The sequence below is a fragment of the Lolium perenne genome, chromosome 7, assembly GCF_019359855.2.
Source record: "Lolium perenne isolate Kyuss_39 chromosome 7, Kyuss_2.0, whole genome shotgun sequence".
NCBI lineage: Eukaryota > Viridiplantae > Streptophyta > Magnoliopsida > Poales > Poaceae > Lolium > Lolium perenne.
In genome coordinates, this window is record NC_067250.2 from 88,580,671 (window position 1) to 88,602,627 (window position 21,957).

Below are 21,957 nucleotides of genomic sequence, written 5' to 3' on the forward strand. Positions count from 1 at the left end.
TCTTAAAAATTCTTCTTTACGGACTGTTCTGTTTTGACAAATTCTGCCTTTTATTTCACATTGCCTGTTTTGCTATGTTTGATGGATTTCTTTATTCCATTAACTTTCAGTAGCTTTGTGAAATGTCCAGAAGTGTTAAGAATGATTATGTCACCTCTGAACATGTGAATTTTGATTATGCACTAACCCTCTAATGAGTTGTTTTGAGTTTGGTGTGGAGGAAGTTTTCAGGGATCAAGAGAGGAGGATGATACAATATGATCAAGGAGAGTGAAAGCTCTAAGCTTGGGGATGCCCCGGTGGTTCATCCCTGCATATTTCAAGAAGACTCAAGCATCTAAGCTTGGGGATGCCCAAGGCATCCCCTTCTTCATCGACAACATTATCAGGTTCCTCTAGTGAAACTATATTTTTATTCCATCACATCTTATATGCTTTACTTGGAGCGTCTGTTTGTTTTTGTTTTGTTTGAATAAAGTTGGATCCTAGCATTCATTTTGTGGGAGAGAGACACGCTCCGCTGTTGCATATGGACAAATATATCCTTAGGCTTTACTCATAATGTTCATGGCGAAGGTTAAACTGCTTCGTTAATTGTTATATGGTTGGAAACGGGAAATGCTACATGTGGTAATTGGTAAAATGTCTTGAATAATTTGATACTTAGCAATTGTTGTGCTCATAAGGATCATGTTTAAGCTCTTGCATCATATACTTTGCACCTATTAGTGAAGAAATACATAGAGCTTGCTAAAATTTGCTTTGCATGATCGGTCTCTCTAAAGTCTAGATATTTTCTAGTAAAGGTTTGAGCAACAAGGATGACAGTGTAGAGTCTTATAATGCTTGCAATATGTTTTTATGTGAGTTTTGCTGTACCGGTTCATACTTGTGTTTGCTTCAAATAACCTTGCTAGCCTAAGCCTTGTATTGAGAGGGATTACTTCTCGTGCATCCAAATCCTTGAGCCAATAACTATGTCATTTGTGTCCACCATACCTACCTACTACATGGTATTTCTCCGCCATTCCAAAGTAAATTGCTTGAGTGCTACCTTTAAACAATTCAAAATTTATCATCCCTTATTTGTGTCAATGTTTTATAGCTCATGAGGAAGTATGTGGTGTTTATCTTTCAATCTTGTTGGGCAACTTTCACCAACGGACTAGTGGCTTCATCCGCTTATCCAATAATTTTGCAAAAAGAGCTGGCAATGGGATTCCCAGTCCCAAATTAATTAACCTTCATAATTTTACAAAAATAGACACTCCTCCATGGTATGTGATTGTTGGACGGTACCCGAGGATTCGGTTAGCCATGGCTTGAGAAAGCAAAGGTTGGGAGGAGTGTCATCTAAACAAAACTAAAATCAAAAGGCACTCCTTCATGGTATGAGATTGTTGGCAGGCACCCGAGGATTCGGTTAGCCATGGTTTGTGAAAGCAAGGTTGGAAGGAGTGCCACCCAAAAATAAAAATGTTTCATGGGAGCCGCTCTTTGAAGGTTTGTCTGGCAAGGGGGTTAGAGTACCCACTACCATTCGTTGACAACAACAAACACCTCTCAAAACTTTAGTTTTATGCTCTCTCTATGTTTTCAAAATAAAAGCTCTAGCACAAATATAGCAATCGATGCTTCCCTCTTCGAAGGGCCATTCTTTTACTTTTATGTTGAGTCAGTTTACCCATTTCCTTCCACCTCAAGAAGCAAACACTTGTGTTAACTGTGCATTGATTCTTACATACTTGCATATTTGCATTCATCATATTACTTTATGTTGACAACTATCCATGAGATATACATGTTACAAGTTGAAAGCAACCGCTGAAACTTAATCTTCCTTTGTGTTGCTTCAATGCCTTTACTACGAATTTATTGCTTTATGAGTTAACTCTTATGCAAGACTTATTGATGCTTGTCTTGAAAGTACTATTCATGAAACGTCTTTGCTATATGATTCAGTTGTTTACTCATTGTCTTTACTATTGCTTTGGATCGCTGCATTCATTACATGTGCTTACAAGAGTATTGATCAAGATTATGATGGCATGTCACTTCAGAAATTATCTTTGTTATCGTTTACCTACTCGGGACGAGTAGGAACTAAGCTTGGGGATGCTGATACGTCTCCAACGTATCGATAATTTCTTATGTTCCATGCTTGTTTTATGACAATACCTACATGTTTTATACATACTTTATGTCATATTTATGCATTTTTCGGCACTAACCTATTAACAAGATGCCGAAGAGCCAGTTGTTGTTTTCTGCTGTTTTTGGTTTCAGAAATCCTAGTAAGGAAATATTCTCGGAATTGGACGAAATCAACGCCCAGGGGCCTATTTTTTCACGAAGCTTCCAGAACACCGAAAGGGAACCGAAGTGGGGCGATGAGGCGCCGCCACACTAGGGCGGCGCGACCTAGGAGGGGCCCGCGCGGCCCTAGCATGTGGGGCCCCCGTCAGCCCTCCGACTCCGCCCTTCCGCTTACTTAAAGTCTTCATCGCGAATACCCCAGTACCGAGAGCCACGATACGGAAAACCTTCCAGAGACGTCGCCGCCGCCAATCCCATCTCGGGGGATTCAGGAGATCGCCTCCGGCACCCTACCGGAGAGGGGAATCATCTCCCGGAGGACTCTGCACCGCCATGGTCGCCTCCGGAGTGATGTGTGAGTAGTTCACCCCTGGACTATGGGTCCATAGCAGTAGCTAGATGGTCGTCTTCTCCTAATTGTGCTATCATTGTTCGATCTTGTGAGCTGCCTAACATGATCAAGATCATCTATTTGTAGTGCTACATGTTGCGTTTGTTGGGATCCGATGAATAATGAATGCTATGTTATGTTGATTATCAATCTATCATCTATGTGTTGTTTATGATCTTGCATGCTCTCCGTTATTAGTAGAGGCTCTGGCCAAGTCGCTACTTGTAACTCCAAGAGGGAGTATTTATGCTCGATAGTGGGTTCATGCCTCCATTAAATCTGGGACAGTGATAGAAAGCTCTAAGGTTGTGGATGTGCTGTTGCCACTAGGGATAAAACATCAATGCTATGTCTAAGGATGTATTTGTTGATTACATTACGCACCATACTTAATGCAATTGTCTGTTGTTTGCAACTTAATACTGGAGGGGGTTCGGATGATAACCTGAAGGTGGACTTTTTAGGCATAGATGCATGCTGGATAGCGGTCTATGTACTTTGTCGTAATGCCCAATTAAATCTCACACTACTCATCATAACATGTATGTGCATTGTCATGCTATCTTTATTTGTCAATTGCCCAACTGTAATTTGTTCACCCAACATGCTATTTATCTTACGGAGAGACACCACTAGTGAACTGTGGACCTGTTATCACCAGATTTTAACCGAATCAGAGGTGGGCCGTGATTGAGATGGGCTCAGAGTATATATATGGAAAATATGCATGAATCGGCCTTGTACAAGAGTTTGGGCTAAATTGCCCGTGTATCTGTAAATTATAGTAGGATACGTGTCGGTTAGAATTAAGAGATAGAGTTTAGCTCATACACGGTTAGATTTATTCCCAAGTTAGAAAGTCTATGGACTATAAATATGTATTTAGGGTTATTGAGAAAGGAGGACGATCACATTCACAACAAACCAATCTAGGCGCATCGCCACCCCTTGTTTCGAGGGTTTCTTCCGGGTAAGCACCATGCTGCCTAGATCGCATCTCGCGATCTAGGCAGTATTGAGTTTATTCGTTGTTCATGCGTTGCTCGTGCTGAAGCCTTGTTGATGGCGAGCAACGTCGTTATCATAGATGTGTTAGGGTTGGCATTGTTTTATCTTGATGTATGCGTTTATCTATGCTATCCCTAGACATCTAGCTGCTTTTACACCTATCTTAGGTGTAAGGGCAACACCTTGCTTGATCTTTGTTTAGTAGATCCGATCCGTTATGATTGCTCCTTTTTCTTCAAGGATTAGTTTGATATCTACATAGTTAGGCCTTGCAAACGGGTTGAATGATCCAGTAGTGCGTAAGGTGTAATTTACCGATCCTAGAGAGGATGTTCCGGGAATCAACTCCACGTTGGTTTTTAGGCCTTGTCTAGGGTTGGTTTGTTATCATCTTTCGTGTCTGCCAGGGTCAATTACATGTAGGACGTTCCGGTTATGTGGTGAAAACCCTAAATCTTCGTAGATCGTTTTAACTTAATATTGATCAAGCAGGACCACCATGTTATCGTAGATCTCATACGAATCATGGGTGGATCGGCTCCTTGAGCCGATTCACAGGATAACCTGAGAGCCGATCGAGGCTCGTATTTAATGCTTACGTGTATGCCATGCAGGAAACTAGTCGAAGCAATCCATCACCTTCCTGACCAGGTATAGGTCAGGTGGCACGCCCTTGCACCAGCTTGGACGTGTGCCGGAGCATTGCGGGCCGTCGCCCGAGGGACCAGGGCCCACCAGCAGTCCTGGGAGCCTCCCGGCTCTACGTGTTGCCCGTCGCTACTCGTCGGTGGGTTTTGGTGGTCAACAGGACCCCGGTCCATTCTTTACATCGAATACAATCTACTGCAATACTCGTTCTACTGTTTTCTGCAAACATCATCATCCACACTATACATCTAATCCTTTGTTACAGCAAGCCGGTGAGATTGACAACCTCACTGTTAAGTTGGGGAAAAGTATCTTGGTTGTGTTGTGCAGGTTCCACGTTGGCGCCGGAATCCCTGGTGTTGCGCCGCACTACACTTCACCGCCATCAACCTTCAACGTGCTTCTTGACTCCTACTGGTTCGATAACCTTGGTTTCTTACTGAGGGAAAAGCTTTCCGCTGTACGCATCACACCTTCCTCTTGGGGTTCCCAACGGGCGTGTGCTTTACGCGTCATCAAGACTGTTTTTCTAGCGCCGTTGCCGGGGACCTGAAGAAAAGTTACACTACAGAGATCTCTGACTCCCACGTCAACTTTGCGCCAGCAGGCCCCTCCTTGCCTCACTTATTCATCTCTTCCTCCCATTCTCTTCTCTCTCCCGAAAAAACCAGCACCAGCTTTCTCTCACTCGTGTTTCTGCTCAAGAGCTCAAGATTTCTCGATCTCTTTGCTCAGCCCAGATTTTTGTCCGAAATTTGGCACATTTGCTCTCCGGTATGTGACTCCTCCGATTATCCAAGTAGAATTTTGTTTGGTGAGTATATCTTGAATATTTTGCTGCTGTAGGTAACATGTTTAGTGAGCTTGCATGCTTGTTCTAAGTTGTAAAAACTAGTTTTGATGCATGTTTAGTACTCTAGCAAGTTCCTATAGTAGTTTCCCTCAATTATATGTCACCAAATCAAATTTTATATTGTTTATTGAAAATTTCAGAAAATGGAGTGGAATAGGCATCAACTAAACCAACAAGAATTGGAGGTGCAACAAGTCATGAGAGTTCGCCGCGAAGAGGGAGTATACCCCTCTTACTACACATGCACAGATTTTATGAGAAGTGCAGGAATCTTGCGAGATGTTCAAGATCTAATTTCCCGTGCAGGGTTGGATGATTTTGTTGTTGATGAACCATGCCAATATGCAAAATTGACTATGTCTGTAGTGCAGGATTTTGAATTCAATTGGTCTCAATCTAACCCCATGGTTCGGTACAAAATTTATAATAAAACTGTCAACTTGCCTTTCGATGATTTATGTGCAGCAATTAGAGTGCCGCAATGGGGATCGTGCGAGAAGATGAGGGGATCACCGCAAGAGCTCTTGAATCTCTACAAGATGATTTGTCATGGAAGAAGCTTTTCAGAGGTTGGTGGTAAAATCAGTAGTATTCAACTCCCAGCTATTCGTTACTTTGCTTATTTCATCACAAAGTGTGTTCTTGCTAGAAAGAATGCAAGTAAGTTATCTATCCAGGATTTAGCCTTTCTAGCTGCTGCATTACAAGGTGATAGGACTTATAATTTGGGAGCTTTGATAGCCTATAGACTTGCTACTAACCGTGAGAAGGGAGGAATTTGCGGAGGTCTCATCTCCTCTCGTTTATTAGCTATGCATGGTGTAGAACCTCACCATCTTGATATTCAGCTTTCCGTAGAGAAACTTGACATAGTCTCCATGATTAAACATGAATTTGTTTCTGATTTGTCTAATTTGAGTAACCTGTCTTACAAGATAAAATTTTATAATAAAACTTGGAGAACAACTAAGAAAACTGAAAGACTAGTAGGATTGCCTGCACCTGTTTTGTTTGACTTTGATTCCATGAAGGATTGGTCAGTCACGGAAGGTGAACTGAATGCATACTTGGAGGGAGATGACCATCATGCAAGAGACGGAACGGAGGAGGCCGAGGAACACCTCGAATCGTCATCCGATGCAGCAAGTTCTTCGCATCAACATTTTGGGCATGTGGAGCCTTCGCCCTTTTCTTCTGCACCGGGACCTTACTATGACTACGCCATGTATGATCCACCGGCGTGGAACACTGACCCTCGCTGGGGTTGAACTCTACTTAGGCCAAAAGCCTAAGCTTGGGGGGAGGTATACCGGCATCACTCATTCTTTGCATATTATGGTTTCTGGATACTTGTATATACTTGTTTAGTTTCTTTAAGTGGTTTTCTAATAAGAGGGAGATGATATTTGGGGAAGTGCTGCCTGGAAACAGATTCTGGACTGTTACCAAAACAAATTCTCAAAAACAGCCAGAACGTTATTTTGCGAAGCCAATTTTTGTGCGTGTTCCCCAGGTTGTTATCTAACTTTCATTAGTTGAACACTTTTCGATTTGAGCAGCAGAAGAATTTCTTAAAAATCGATTGCTATACTGCTGTCAAGTTTGACGAATTCCTGCTGCTTTGTGTTTATGTGACTCTTTGTAAGCCCCAGGAGAAGGAAAAACCCAGAGCGCGCAGGTAAGAGGGGTTTATGTGCATGAGGTCACTACAAAGGACCGTGAGGTCGCCTCGCATTCCCAAGCATATGGGTAGGCCAAGCAACAACTCGACACGCCCATGCACACAACACCCACCTCAAAGGCTCACGGTAGGCTTTCCAGGCCTGAGTGCTTCACCTTCCTGTGCACTTCACACATACACACACTGTGCACAGGATACAAGGGTAGAATACAGCTTGAATATCACAACATGACTATGTACGACACAAAAGATGGAAATAAGGTTCATATATATAGCAACGCTCTAATGAGCAAGATCCAAATGACACTCAGAGGACACATGTCCCAACATTACATCATACATAAGATAGCCAAATAGTCTGGGTACAGACAAGATCCAAATTGGACTAAGAGTCCTGAAGATAATCAAGCGGTGTTCCCATAACCAACATGCCACAGGCTGCTGCCTTAGGAACGATCCTGCTACGCAACGAAGTCGTCGTCCGTGAACTCGACAAAGTAGCCACCTGCGTACTCGTACCTGTTTGTCGAAAAGCGTGTTCCGGAAAAAGAGGAAGAAAAACGAGGGTAAGTACCGTTGGCACGTACTTGCGAGACAAGACCAGCTATGCTTGCTGGTGGGCGGTGTAAACTTCGCCCGGCTATATGTGGAGTTTAGCGGCAGCAAAGCACTATCCAATAGAGACACGCTACAACATCTGTCTAATAGAGAAGGTGAGAGAGCGCATAATCTAGCAGTTCTATACTCTGCAAACAACAACCCAGCCAGTGCGATCCCCCTTAGCCAAGAGGTACTAACAAGGCACTCACACAGTTGACAATTTTATATCCATTCCATTATAATAGGGCTAACTTACTACACATGTAATTAGCAAGTTATTAGCGACAACTTTAGGTGTAAGTTGTTCTATGATCGAGTTAAACAGCTCCAAGTCGTCCATAACCGCGGACACGGCTTTCCGAAAAGATTTAACCCTGCAGGGGTGCACCAATGTTACCATACACGCATGCTCGAACCCGCGTAGACAAGCGCGGAGTCTCACAACAAGACCGTTCCCAAATCAACAAGAATGCCTAGGGGGGCCACCCGACTAAGCTACCCGAAACGAAGTTCGGCCGTACTCCGATGCGGACTCAGGGTTTGCGTTAACGGCTAGGCGTGCGAACCACACGCTTCGCTAAACGTTCCGCGGGGTACAGTACAGAAGTAAACACCCGAAGGCAACAGTAATAAACACCCGAAGGCAACAGTAAGTAAAGCATGGCATACATGGCATAGGCAAATAAAACCAAGGTTGTGGCCCCCTTTTCAACAGACTTGAGAAATGGTAATGAGTGATGGGGGGTCCCGATAAAACCTCCCACGAGTGGTTAGCGCGCTCAGTCTTAGAAACAGATAACAAGAACTCGGGTCCTAGGGGACATTAGCAAGTCAAAGTTCCGATGCTTTCGCAAAGGGGCTCACAGATGCCTCTGCATATTATATCCCTTAGCAATTTTAAGTTGTAGCAAAAGTTATCCACTTCATTTTCGAAAAGGTAGTACATGTGTCAACATCCCAACAAGATATCCCGAACATTTCGAGATATCAACAAAATCCCTAAACTCGCCTACGACTCGCAAAGCTGGCAAACAACAAACAAAAGGTAGGGCGAGGAGGTGTATCTCGGACATATAGGTAACAGGTGGATAGGACACGTGACACAACAGAATCGCAACATAAGGATAGCAATAGATCAAAAGAGCATGTAAAAGTAAAATAGGTGAAGGGGTGGGCTCGCTTTGTCGGATCGTAGGTAGAAGCACCGACACGATCCTCCGGAGGGAACTCGTACTCTCGCTCAAATGCTTTCTGCGTCGGCGTCTACTCGAGAAGAACCAAATAGCACATACAAGGAAAGTAATAGAACAAATCAATACAAGTGCAATGCGCAATATGATGCATGATGACATGGCAAGATGATTGGTGCAAGGTAAAATTAAGTGGGGTGCTCATATTTCAAATGAAATGACAAACACCCTCACATAGATCTTAATTGAATTTGCAAGTTTTAATTTGGACAATTCAGAGATGATGCCAATGATGCATGACAATGCAAGATTTGGATTCCTCTCACTTTTCTGATGAAAAGGGATATATAATTTGCACAATTTGGATTTGTAATTTGAGAGATATGAATTATGCCATAATACTCATTTTAATTCAGATTTTAATTTGGTTCAAATTTTATTTGTCCAAAACCCAAAACAAAGTTCATAGTTAGATAGAGCATGAAAAGCTGATCAATGTGGATATCTCATTTGTCAAATTTGGATTTGTAGAAGTGTAGTTTTAAATACTTTGAAAAGTATCCAGATTTCAAAATTTTCAGAAAACAAACAAAAGAAACAAAAAGGGTTTTGGTTAAACGCGCCCAAGGGGATTCGAACCGAGGGCTGCGCGGGTGAGGGAGAACGGGGGTAGCCAGTGTGCTAGCAAATCGGTTTTGATTAGTTACAGGTCCCAAAAGAGCTATAGAATGCAGACGAGATAACTGAATTTTGGACAGAAAAAAAAAACTGAAGTTCACGACACTTCACGGTGGTAACTTTGGACGAAGATAGCGACCATCTGGGGCAGTGTTACGCGTGGCTCTCAACAAGTTGAGCAAGAGGGTTGTACACTGATTCAAAAGGAACTGATTTGGTTGAAAACGGAGCACTGTAGCAACATCGGTGATCCTCGGAAAGAGAGCCCGTGTCTAGGCGTAAAAGAAACCACCGTAGTACCATTAGGGTGGTGCGTTGTTGCAGAGGCTGGGTGTAATTCTCTCGATATTAATATATTACCTTTATCGAAAAAAAAAGGCGTAAAAGAAACTGAAACTGAAACTGTTATCTGGTCCAAACTTCGGTCGACGATGGCGAAGCCGTTACTGCACCGTTTTGGTTGATTCGACGACCAGAAGAGAGAGGGTGTAGTTGTGCATCTACTGGAACAAGTACGGAGTACTGAAACGACCTGCTTCGCCGGGGAGACGTCGGAGAAGTCGGTACCGCGACGTGTGCGAGAAACAGCGAAACTGAAACAGATTCTGGACAGATGTTTGATCGAAGGTGGAGTCGTCTACAGGCAGCAAAATTGGTCGCTTCCAAAACCAAAGTTGTAGCCCACACTCTCAGCTTTCCAACGGTGCGAAGAACGCAAGCTGGAGTGGCCTGTGCTGGCGGTGAGATCCGCCGAAAGATGGAACCGCGAAGCAGCAAAAACTGGACGATTTATCAACTCGTTTTCGTTTCGATTTCGAATCCTACTGCGTTTCTTCCTCGGATCTGATAGCTTGGCATGCAGGGGAGGTGTAAAAGATGATGCTCACCCTGGTGGTGTCGAAGGAGAGGTGGAGGAGGCGACGGAGAAGTGGCCGGAGGAGCCGGCCGGAGATGAAGGAGAGGGTGGCCGGTTGTTGAAGATGAAGAAGATGCTTGAGGGCTGCAGGTCTTGGCGTCCTTGAGGGAGTCCAGGGTGGAGTGGAGACGAGGTAGACTTGCCCCTGGTGCTCAGGTAAGGTCTAGGCTGGCCATGGCCATGGTGGTGGTGGCCGGCGACGTGTGTTGGGGTTTGTACCGGGAGGAAGAGATGGTGGCGACGGCTACACTTGGAGGAGGAAGATGGGGCTAGGGTTGGAGCTGAGCTGGTGGCTTATGAGGGAGGCAGGGTGGCCGGTGGATGGAGAGGAAGAGGTGGCGTGGAGCTCACAGGGAGCTATTACCAGATATGGTGCAAGGTCCTCACGTGTAAAGGTAAGGTGGGGTGGTGTTGCATGCTATTTTTGGTGTGGAGAGAAGTTGGGCCACGGGTGGGCTTCGGTGGAAGGAAAAGGAGAATGGGAGATGGGTTAGGCTGCCGGCTAGGTTTAGAGTTTTTTCTTTTTTTTTTTATTTCTTCATTTTCTTCTTTGCTTCCAAAAACCTCTCAGATTTTTGTTAGAACCATTTTTAAAACAAAACTGAATGTGAAAAGGAGTAGAGAGAGAATGGTAAAATAATTTGTATGCAATAATGTTTTATATGTAACCAAAACAAAAGTTGTGTTGATTAATTATAAAATAGAAAATATAGATCAAGTAGAGGGATAGGTTTGGCTTGTTAGCTTTTCTTGGAACATCACAAGAGGGAGAGGGATGAACCAAGAAGGAGGAGGAAGAACAACAAACAAAGCAACATAAGAACAAAGCCAAAAACCAAATGCAATTTATAAACGCCAAAAGTGATAATATGCATGAATGCAACATGATGAGACGACAACAATGCAAGAAAGGTAAAAGGGGCTAAGGTGTTACTCTTGGGATGTTACAAACGCCCCCCCTTGAAGGAATCGCGCCCCGAGATTCTCAGGAGGAAGAGAAAAAGGACGGGTACTCGGAACGGAGTTGATCTTCCCGCTCCCAAGTTGCTTCTTTATCGGAATGGTGCGACCACTGCACCTTGAGGAACTTGACAGACTTGTTGCGAGTTCGACGTTCAGCTTCATCAAGAATCCGAACGGGATGCTCTTTGTAGGAGAGGTCTTCTTGGAGGTCAATGGACTCGTGATCAATCGCACGGCCGGATCTTTGAAGCACTTCTTGAGCTGTGACACGTGGAAGACATCGTGCACTTTGGAGAGCTTCTCAGGGAGTTCAAGGAGGTAAGCGACTTCACCACGCTTTGCTAGAACTTTGAAAGGACCAATGTATCTTGGCGCCAGTTTGCCTTTGATACCGAAGCGATGAGTGCCCCTCATAGGAGTAACACGAAGGTAGGCTTGATCACCAGGATGATATAACATATCACGGTGCTTGCTATCATAATAGCTTTTCTGCCGAGATTGTGCTATCTTCAGATTGTCACGAATGATTCTCACCTTTTCTTCAGCCTCGTTGATGACATCGGGGCCAAAGATTTGCCTTTCACCAGTTTCAGACCAGTTCAGAGGTGTTCTGCATTTGCGACCATAGAGAGCTTCGAAGGGTGCCATGCCCAAGCTGGCTTGATAGCTGTTGTTGTAAGAGAACTCAGCGAATGGAAGGCATTCTTCCCATTTCATGCCGAAGGAGATAACACAGGCACGGAGCATGTCCTCGAGAATCTGATTGACTCTTTCGACTTGCCCACTCGTTTGCGGATGGTAAGGCTGTCTTTGAAGAGCAGATTAGTTCCCATAGCTTTCTGAAAGCTTGCCCAAAACTTGGAAGTGAAGATACTTCCGCGATCAGAGCTTATTTCCAAGGGAACACCATGAAGAGAAACAATCTTTGCAGTGTAGAGCTCAGCCAACTGACTAGCAGATATTGTTTCTTTGACAGGAAGGAAGTGAGCAACCTTAGAAAGACGGTCGATCACCACGAAGATAGCATCATTGCCTTTCCGAGACTTTGGAAGACCAGTCACAAAGTCCATCTCAATCTTATCCCATTTCCACTCAGGAATCTTCAGGGGTTGGAGGACACCGGCAGGTCTCTGATGTTCTGCTTTGACACGGCGACAGACATCACATTCTGAGACATAGCGAGCAACATCCCTTTTCATCCTAGTCCACCAATAGGTAGACTTGATATCGAGATACATCTTTGTGCTGCCAGGATGGATAGAAAGAGGAGTGTCGTGAGCTTCTTTGAGAATAAGTTTTCTCAGGTCTGGATCATTCGGAACAATAAAACGACCTTGGAAGAAGAGAGTTCCTTGATCGTCGAGAGAGAAGGACTTGTACTTGGGCTTGTGCATATTCTCTTTGATATTCTTGCTGCAAATATCTCGCAACTGTCCTTTTCGGATCTTATCTTCAAGAGTTTGCATGATCACCAAGTTTGCAAGGTAGCCTTGGGGAACAAGCTCAAGATTCAATTTCCTGAATTCTTCATACAGAGCAGGTTGACTTTCTTGAATCATGAGGTTGTTGCAATAGGACTTGCGACTAAGGGCGTCAGCCATGACATTAGCTTTGCCTGGAGTGTAGCTGATAGACAGATCAAAGTCCTTGATGGTTTCCATCCATCTCGTTTGACGGAGGTTCAAGTTGGGTTGTGTGAAGATGTATTTGAGACTCTTGTGGTCGGTGAAGATCTCACATTTGTTGCCCAACAAGTATTGGCGCCATGTTATTAAAGCATGTAACACGGCTGCAAGCTCGAGATCATGTGTGGGATAGTTGAGTTCATGCTTTTTCAACTGACGAGAAGCATACGCCACAACTTGACGTTCTTGCATGAGGACAGCACCTAGACCATGAAGAGAGGCATCACAGAATATCTGGAAAGGCTTAGAAGTATCTGGAAGAACAAGGACAGGTGTGGAAGTGAGCTTCTGCTTGAGGAGGTCAAAGCTTTCTTGGCATTGAGACCAAAGGAACTTCTTGTCTTTCTTTAGGAGATCGGTAAGAGGCTTGGCGATCTTGGAGAAATTCTCAACAAAGCGGCGGCAGTAACTTGCCAAACCGAGGAAACTTCTCACTTGCTTGACATTCTTCGGAGGAAGCCATTCAACGATCGCCTTGACGGTTTCAGGATTGACAGCAATGCCTTTTCCCGAAATGACATGGCCAAGATAGACGACTTGAGGAAGCCAAAATTCACACTTGGAGAACTTGGCATAGAGACGGTGTTCACGAAGCTTCAGGAGGATGAGGCGAAGATGCTCTTCATGCTCCTCATTGGACTTGGAGTAGACAAGGATATCATCGAGATAGACTACCACAAACTTGTCGAGGTACTCCATGAAAATGTAGTTCATCAACCGAGAGAAAGTGGCAGGAGCATTAGTGAGGCCAAAGGACATGATGGTGTATTCGTAGAGACCATAACGAGTTTTGAAGGCTGTCTTGGGTACATCCTCCTTGCGGATTTTGATTTGGTGATAACCACTTCTCAAATCCATCTTAGAGAACACAGTTGCACCCGCAAGCTGATCAAAGAGCTCATTGATTCGAGGAAGAGGATATGTATTCTTGATCGTTTTCTCATTGAGAGGGCGGTAGTCAACCACCAATCGATCAGTTTTATCCTTTTTCTTCACGAAGATGGTAGGACATCCCCATGGAGAAGTGCTTGGCTGAATGAAACCAAGTTTTTGCAACTCATCAAGCTGCTTCTTGAGTTCAGCCAACTCGTTGGGACCCATTTTGTATGGCCGCTTTGAGATAGGAGCTGTTCCAGGCTCTAGTTCAATGACGAACTCAACAGCCCTGTCAGGTGGCATACCTGGAAGTTCTTTAGGAAAGACATCAGGAAAGTCGCAAACCACCGGTATAGACTCAAGCTCCGGAAGAGAACTAGGATTCAAAGCAAAGAGCTGAACGGAAGGTGTTTGAGAAGGTGTATAGGTCAAGGTTCCTGATGAAGTAGGAAAAGAAACTGAATGCTTGGCGCAATCAATGACAACTTTGTTGGCCTTCAACCAATCCATGCCAAGGATGACATTAATGCCAGAGTTCCGAAGAAGTATCAAAGAGGCGAGAAAGATATGGTTTCCAATTTGAATTTGGTTACCATGGCTTACGATAGTGGATAACATCTGCGCTCCGGGGGATTGAACCATGAGAGATTTAGGCATGAGCTCCATAGCAAAGTTATTGCTTTGAGCAAAACTATCAGACATAAAAGATAGAGAAGCTCCTGTATCGAACAGTACTTTTGCAGGAATAGAGTTAACAAGCAAAGTACCAAGCACGACGTCGGTAGCTTGTTCAGCTTGCTCAACGTTGATGTTGTTGACGCGAGCAGCCCTCGGACCTTGCCTGGTGTTATTGTTGAAGGCACGGCCCTGAGCTGGTGCACGAACCATCGCATTTGTTGCAGTAGAGCGAGGTGGTGGTGGAGGTAGCTTCTGAGGGCAGAAGGTAGAGATGTGCCCAACCTGACCACACTTGTAGCATGTGGGGTCGGCACGTGGACCCATCGGCCTTGGTCCACCATAAGCAGGCCTTGGCGGAGCTTGGTAGGTCCTCTGCTGTAGCTGTGGGGTGGGAGGGCGGGGAGCATACCCAGCGTGTGCTGCGCGGGGAGCATACCCAGCTTGTGTAGCTTGTCCTGGCGCTGCGGGATAAGGAACCCACAACCTGCGCTTCTGAGGCGGCGCTGAAGAAGGAGCACCAACCTCTCGAGTATGCTTGCGTGACTCGTCGAACGCAAGCCTACCCGACTCTTCCTTGATAGCAGTGTTGACCAGCTTGTCGAAGGTGTCCATCGAGACATGAGTGAGCGCGTACTTGAGTGCCGGCTTGAGGCCATTACGGAACCTCTTCTGCTTCTTGGCATCAGTAGACACTTCTTCGCCACCATAGCGAGCTAGCTTGGAGAACTCGATGCTGTATGTCATCACATCTTTGTTGCCCTGGACAAGACTGAGGAATTTCTCCTTCATCCTGTCCATTAGCCCTTCAGGAATGTGGTGGCTTCTGAAAGCTTCCCTGAATTCTTCCCAAGTGACATCAGGAGCATTGGCGGGACGCATCTCGAGAAAGTTCTCCCACCATGCTGCAGACCCTCCTTTCAGTAGGTGAGTCGCAAACCGAACTTTGTCTTCTGGGGCGACTCCCGCTGTGTTGAGCATGCGGTTGACATCGCGCACCCAATCATCTGCATCCAGCGGTTCAGGAGTAGAGTCGAACGATCGCGGGTTCAACTGCAAGAAGTCCCGGATCATCACTCGACCATTGTCATGACGAGCTTGATCGAAGTTGTGCTGGGTTTGCTGCATCTGGCTCAACAGTTGAGTCATTTGCAACAGGGCTGGTCCCAGCGGAGGAGGTGGCGGAGGTCTAACCATCCTGTTGAAGGAAAACATTAAGACGGTTGCAACAACATATGACAACATAGCTTAGAACAAGGATTTAAGACCAGATAACACATCGATCCACAGAATTCATCAAGGTACACCATACAAGGTTCAAGTACACAAGAGATCCATACGACCGCAAACAAGGATAGAAAAACTAAAACATCCACTTGACACGCAGGACAGTGGAGTATACGGTAGTTCCATAAGAATAACGATAAGGAAGCCGGCTCCGGAACAAGGAAGTGGTCGAGATAGCATCGGATCAAAGGAGAATAACATGTTAGTATGAAAATACCAACATGTCAAAGGAACAGATTATATGTGGAGAATGTCAAAGGATGATAACGAAGCAACCATAGTACAGAAAATTTTCAAAATACTTTTCCCTATGGCACTATGGTTTCCCACAAACACGTCCAAGCCTAGATGAAACAAGATAAGAATAGAGTAAAACCGTTGCACGTCCTTACCAGAGGGAGGGTGGGTGGGGTAAGAAATAAAAGCAGAATTCCTAGTCTCACGCACAATTTTTCCTATGTAGCTACTAAAATATTAGTTTCTAGACTCAACTTCGTCCGCTGCAAGGGGCTCCTAAAGGCAGTCCTGCTCTGATACCAAGTCTGTAAGCCCCAGGAGTAGGAAAAACCCAGAGCGCGCAGGTAAGAGGGGTTTATGTGCATGAGGTCACTACAAAGGACCGTGAGGTCGCCTCGCATTCCCAAGCATATGGGTAGGCCAAGCAACAGCTCGACACGCCCATGCACACAACACCCACCTCAAAGGCTCACGGTAGGCTTTCCAGGCCTGAGTGCTTCACCTTCCTGTGCACTTCACACATACACACACTGTGCACAGGATACAAGGGTAGAATACAGCTTGAATATCACAACATGACTATGTACGACACAAAAGATGGAAATAAGGTTCATATATATAGCAACGCTCTAATGAGCAAGATCCAAATGACACTCAGAGGACACATGTCCCAACATTACATCATACATAAGATAGCCAAATAGTCTGGGTACAGACAAGATCCAAATTGGACTAAGAGTCCTGAAGATAATCAAGCGGTGTTCCCATAACCAACATGCCACGCCGCCGCCTTAGGAACGATCCTCGCTACGCAACGAAGTCATCGTCCGTGAACTCGACAAAGTAGCCACCGCGCATCGCTCATCATCCGTCGTACTGTTTGTCGATAAGCGTGTTACTGCAAAAGAGGAAGAAAACGGAGGGTAAGTACCGTTGGCACGTACTTGCGAGACAAGACCAGCTATGCTTGCTGGTGGGCGGTGTTATCTTCGCCCGGCGCTATGTGGAGTTTAGCGGCAGCAAAGCACTATCCAATAGAGACACGCTACAACATCCGTCTAATAGAGAAGGTGAGAGAGCGCATAATCTAGCGCTTCTATACTCGCAAACAACAACCCGACCGGTGCGATCCCCCTTAGCCAAGAGGTACTAACAAGGCACTCACACAGTTGACAATTTTATATCCATTCCATTATAATAGGGCTAACTTACTACACATGTAATTAGCAAGTTATTAGCGACAACTTTAGGTGTAAGTTGTTCTATGATCGAGTTAAACAGCTCCAAGTCGTCCATAACCGCGGACACGGCTTTCCGAAAAGATTTAACCCTGCAGGGGTGCACCAATGTTACCATACACGCATGCTCGAACCCGCGTAGACAAGCGCGGAGTCTCACAACAAGACCGTTCCCAAATCAACAAGAATGCCTAGGGGGGCCACCCGACTAAGCTACCCGAAACGAAGTTCGGCCGTACTCCGATGCGGACTCAGGGTTTGCGTTAACGGCTAGGCGTGCGAACCACACGCTTCGCTAAACGTTCCGCGGGGTACAGTACAGAAGTAAACACCCGAAGGCAACATAATAAACACCCGAAGGCAACAGTAAGTAAAGCATGGCATACATGGCATAGGCAAATAAAACCAAGGTTGTGGCCCCCTTTTCAACAGACTTGAGAAATGGTAATGGGTGATGGGGGGTCCCGATAAAACCTCCCACGAGTGGTTAGCGCGCTCAGTCTTAGAAACAGATAACAAGAACTCGGGTCCTAGGGGACATTAGCAAGTCAAAGTTCCGATGCTTTCGCAAAGGGGCTCACAGATGCCTCTGCATATTATATCCCTTAGCAATTTTAAGTTGTAGCAAAAGTTATCCACTTCATTTTCGAAAAGGTAGTACATGTGTCAACATCCCAACAAGATATCCCGAACATTTCGAGATATCAACAAAATCCCTAAACTCGCCTACGACTCGCAAAGCTGGCAAACAACAAACAAAAGGTAGGGCGAGGAGGTGTATCTCGGACATATAGGTAACAGGTGGATAGGACACGTGACACAACAGAATCGCAACATAAGGATAGCAATAGATCAAAAGAGCATGTAAAAGTAAAATAGGTGAAGGGGTGGGCTCGCCTGTCAGATCAGAGGTAGAAGCACCGACACGATCCTCCGGAGGGAACTCGTACTCCTGCTCGTACTGCTCTGCGTCGGCGTCTACTCGAGAAGAACCAAATAGCACATACAAGGAAAGTAATAGAACAAATCAATACAAGTGCAATGCGCAATATGATGCATGATGACATGGCAAGATGATTGGTGCAAGGTAAAATTAAGTGGGGTGCTCATATTTCAAATGAAATGACAAACACCCTCACATAGATCTTAATTGAATTTGCAAGTTTTAATTTGGACAATTCAGAGATGATGCCAATGATGCATGACAATGCAAGATTTGGATTCCTCTCACTTTTCTGATGAAAAAGGATATATAATTTGCACAATTTGGATTTGTAATTTGAGAGATATGAATTATGCCATAATACTCATTTTAATTCAGATTTTAATTTGGTTCAAATTTTATTTGTCCAAAACCCAAAACAAAGTTCATAGTTAGATAGAGCATGAAAAGCTGATCAATGTGGATATCTCATTTGTCAAATTTGGATTTGTAGAAGTGTAGTTTTAAATACTTTGAAAAGTATCCAGATTTCAAAATTTTCAGAAAACAAACAAAAGAAACAAAAAGGGTTTTGGTTAAACGCGCCCAAGGGGATTCGAACCGAGGGCTGCGCGGGTGAGGGAGAACGGGGGTAGCCAGTGTGCTAGCAAATCGGTTTTGATTAGTTACAGGTCCCAAAAGAGCTATAGAATGCAGACGAGATAACTGAATTTTGGACAGAAAAAAAAAACTGAAGTTCATGACACTTCACGGTGGTAACTTTGGACGAAGATAGCGACCATCTGGGGCAGTGTTACGCGTGGCTCTCAACAAGTTGAGCAAGAGGGTTGTACACTGATTCAAAAGGAACTGATTTGGTTGAAAACGGAGCACTGTAGCAACATCGGTGATCCTCGGAAAGAGAGCCCGTGTCTAGGCGTAAAAGAAACCACCGTAGTACCATTAGGGTGGTGCGTTGTTGCAGAGGCTGGGTGTAATTCTCTCGATATTAATATATTACATTTATCGAAAAAAAAAGGCGTAAAAGAAACTGAAACTGAAACTGTTATCTGGTCCAAACTTCGGTCGACGATGGCGAAGCCGTTACTGCACCGTTTTGGTTGATTCGACGACCAGAAGAGAGAGGGTGTAGTTGTGCATCTACTGGAACAAGTACGGAGTACTGAAACGACCTGCTTCGCCGGGGAGACGTCGGAGAAGTCGGTACCGCGACGTGTGCGAGAAACAGCGAAACTGAAACAGATTCTGGACAGATGTTTGATCGAAGGTGGAGTCGTCTACAGGCAGCAAAATTGGTCGCTTCCAAAACCAAAGTTGTAGCCCACACTCTCAGCTTTCCAACGGTGCGAAGAACGCAAGCTGGAGTGGCCTGTGCTGGCGGTGAGATCCGCCGAAAGATGGAACCGCGAAGCAGCAAAAACTGGACGATTTATCAACTCGTTTTCGTTTCGATTTCGAATCCTACTGCGTTTCTTCCTCGGATCTGATAGCTTGGCATGCAGGGGAGGTGTAAAAGATGATGCTCACCCTGGTGGTGTCGAAGGAGAGGTGGAGGAGGCGACGGAGAAGTGGCCGGAGGAGCCGGCCGGAGATGAAGGAGAGGGTGGCCGGTTGTTGAAGATGAAGAAGATGCTTGAGGGCTGCAGGTCTTGGCGTCCTTGAGGGAGTCCAGGGTGGAGTGGAGACGAGGTAGACTTGCCCCTGGTGCTCAGGTAAGGTCTAGGCTGGCCATGGCCATGGTGGTGGTGGCCGGCGACGTGTGTTGGGGTTTGTACCGGGAGGAAGAGATGGTGGCGGCGGCTACACTTGGAGGAGGAAGATGGGGCTAGGGTTGGAGCTGAGCTGGTGGCTTATGAGGGAGGCAGGGTGGCCGGTGGATGGAGAGGAAGAGGTGGCGTGGAGCTCACAGGGAGCTATTACCAGATATGGTGCAAGGTCCTCACGTGTAAAGGTAAGGTGGGGTGGTGTTGCATGCTATTTTTGGTGTGGAGAGAAGTTGGGCCACGGGTGGGCTTCGGTGGAAGGAAAAGGAGAATGGGAGATGGGTTAGGCTGCCGGCTAGGTTTAGAGTTTTTTCTTTTTTTTTTATTTCTTCATTTTCTTCTTTGCTTCCAAAAACCTCTCAGATTTTTGTTAGAACCATTTTTAAAACAAAACTGAATGTGAAAAGGAGTAGAGAGAGAATGGTAAAATAATTTGTATGCAATAATGTTTTATATGTAACCAAAACAAAAGTTGTGTTGATTAATTATAAAATAGAAAATATAGATCAAGTAGAGGGATAGGTTTGGCTTGTTAGCTTTTCTTGGAACATCACAAGAGGGAGAGGGATGAACCAAGAAGGAGGAGGAAGAACAACAAACAAAGCAACATAAGAACAAAGCCAAAAACCAAATGCAATTTATAAACGCCAAAAGTGATAATATGCATGAATGCAACATGATGAGACGACAACAATGCAAGAAAGGTAAAAGGGGCTAAGGTGTTACTCTTGGGATGTTACACTCTTCTAGTTTTCATTTTCTTGTTTTTGCTTTGTTTCCTTCCTAAAACACAAAAAGACCAAAAATATTTCTGTTGTTTCTCTTCACCATTTGTTTATTTTGGTTTCTTGCTTTTATTTTGCTTTATTTGCTATCATTGGTTTGCTATAAGAAAATCCAAAAAGATTTTGCTTTGTTTGCTTGTTCCCTTTTGTTCTTGTTACCAATTCGAAAACACCAAAAATATTTGCTGTTCTTCTTTGGTTTTGTAAAGTTCATTATGATTTCAATGGTCTTCGGTGGTTGGAGCGTGGTTTTCATTTCATATTATTCAAGCTACACAAGTGAAAGGCAATAATGACGATCTACGACAATTCGACTGTGGTGAGAGGCTGGTATGAACTCTATTTGTTTTCATTTTTGTACATATACTCATCCATTTGAGCATGCTTAGTTGGTTCATGTGAGGTATATGTCATTTAAGAAAGTCTAGTAGTTCATGATCTCTCATGTTTAGCTCCAATTTATTAATATGAGTAGCATGTCATGGATGTTTGCTTGCATTGTTTTATTCATAAATAGGTATGACATTGTGGTATCCTCCTCTGAATAATTCATTTGAATCGACTTGGCACATGCTCACGCATGCATATGACTGAACAAAAGTCAATTAAGCCTCGATGATTTACTTTGCCTCAGAGTTCTTGTATCACTTTTATGCCTCCGTTAATTTATTTTGCCGCAAGCATGATTATGACAAAGGATCGCTCTCTTGATTTGTCGCTCCCCAGTCTATTGCTAGCCTTCACTTGTACTGAGCGGGAACGCTGCTCGTGCTTCCAAACACCTGAAAACCAAGTTGTTCCAAAGTGTCCACCATAAATACCTATGCATGGCATTTCAAACCATTCCAAGTAAATTCTCATGCGCTACCTTTAAACCTTCAGAATGCTTCTCAATTTGTGTTAATGTTTTATAGCTCATGAGGAAGTATGTGGTGTTTATCCTTCGACCTTGTCATTTACTTTTGACGGACCTTCATAATAAGAGCTGGCAACGGGGTGCCCAGCCCCAATTAATAACTTCATTAATAATTCTCTTCACATGTTTTGCCCTGATTCGTCAGTAAGCAACTTAATTTTGCAAATAGACACTCCTCCATGGTATGAGATTGATGGAAGGCACCCGAGGATTCGGTTAGCCATAGCTTGTGTAAGCAAAGGTTGGGGGGGAGTGTCACTCATAATAAAAACTAAAATATGTGTGTAAACAAAAGAGAAGAGGGATGA